The sequence below is a fragment of the Solanum pennellii genome, chromosome 9 (assembly GCF_001406875.1).
Source record: "Solanum pennellii chromosome 9, SPENNV200".
NCBI lineage: Eukaryota > Viridiplantae > Streptophyta > Magnoliopsida > Solanales > Solanaceae > Solanum > Solanum pennellii.
In genome coordinates, this window is record NC_028645.1 from 19429296 (window position 1) to 19430067 (window position 772).

Below are 772 nucleotides of genomic sequence, written 5' to 3' on the forward strand. Positions count from 1 at the left end.
CTTGAATTAACTTAATATACTCGATTTCAAAGAATCTAATTCTCGAATGAGTATGGTGTGGAGGCTTGAGTCCTCATAGATCTGCTTGAGGTTGTTGTCAATGGTTTTTGTACTTGTTGATTGTCACCTGTTGAGTATTGTGGTCGGTTTTGCATTATTATTCCATATATATATTGCTTTCTATTTTGAGTTGGCCGATGATACCTACTCAGTACTTGTACTGACCCCTACTTTTATGTTCTTCTTGTTGTTTTGTGGAGTGCAGCAAGTGCACCAGTGACTTCGTCTCGTCCGCAACTCTAGCCAGTCTTCAGCACGTCAGATTTCAGGGTGAGCTATTGTTCCTAGCTCGGGCTGGATTCTCTTCTTCGCGTCTTGATGTCTTTGAAGTTCGGACATGGACCATCGTTTTACTTATTTTAGTTCTTAAATACTCTTAGACTTAGAAATTTGAGGATAGATGTTCTTGATGTGATGACTTCCAGATTTTGGGGATGATAAGGATTATATTTTAGAAGTTCATTTAATTGGTTATATTAATGAGTTTTGGTCTTCCGCATTATATTTTGTTATTTAAAAGTTATATACTGGTAAACGTTGGGGTTTAGATTTGTGTGGGTGCCACTCGCGGCTCGTTTTGGTTCGTGACAAACTTGGTATCAGAGCTTTAGGTTTGTTGGTCTCATCACACAAGAACGAGTCTAGTAGAGTCTTGAGGAACGGTAGGGGGACGCCCTTACTTTTCTTTGAGAGGCTATAGGACTTTAGGAAA

At 39.2% G+C, this 772-nt stretch overlaps 1 pseudogene; it reads right to left on the reverse strand.

Moving 5' to 3' along the window:
- The window catches only part of LOC107030036, a 60408-nt pseudogene that overhangs the window by 12126 nt on the left and 47510 nt on the right, over nt 1–772 (reverse strand).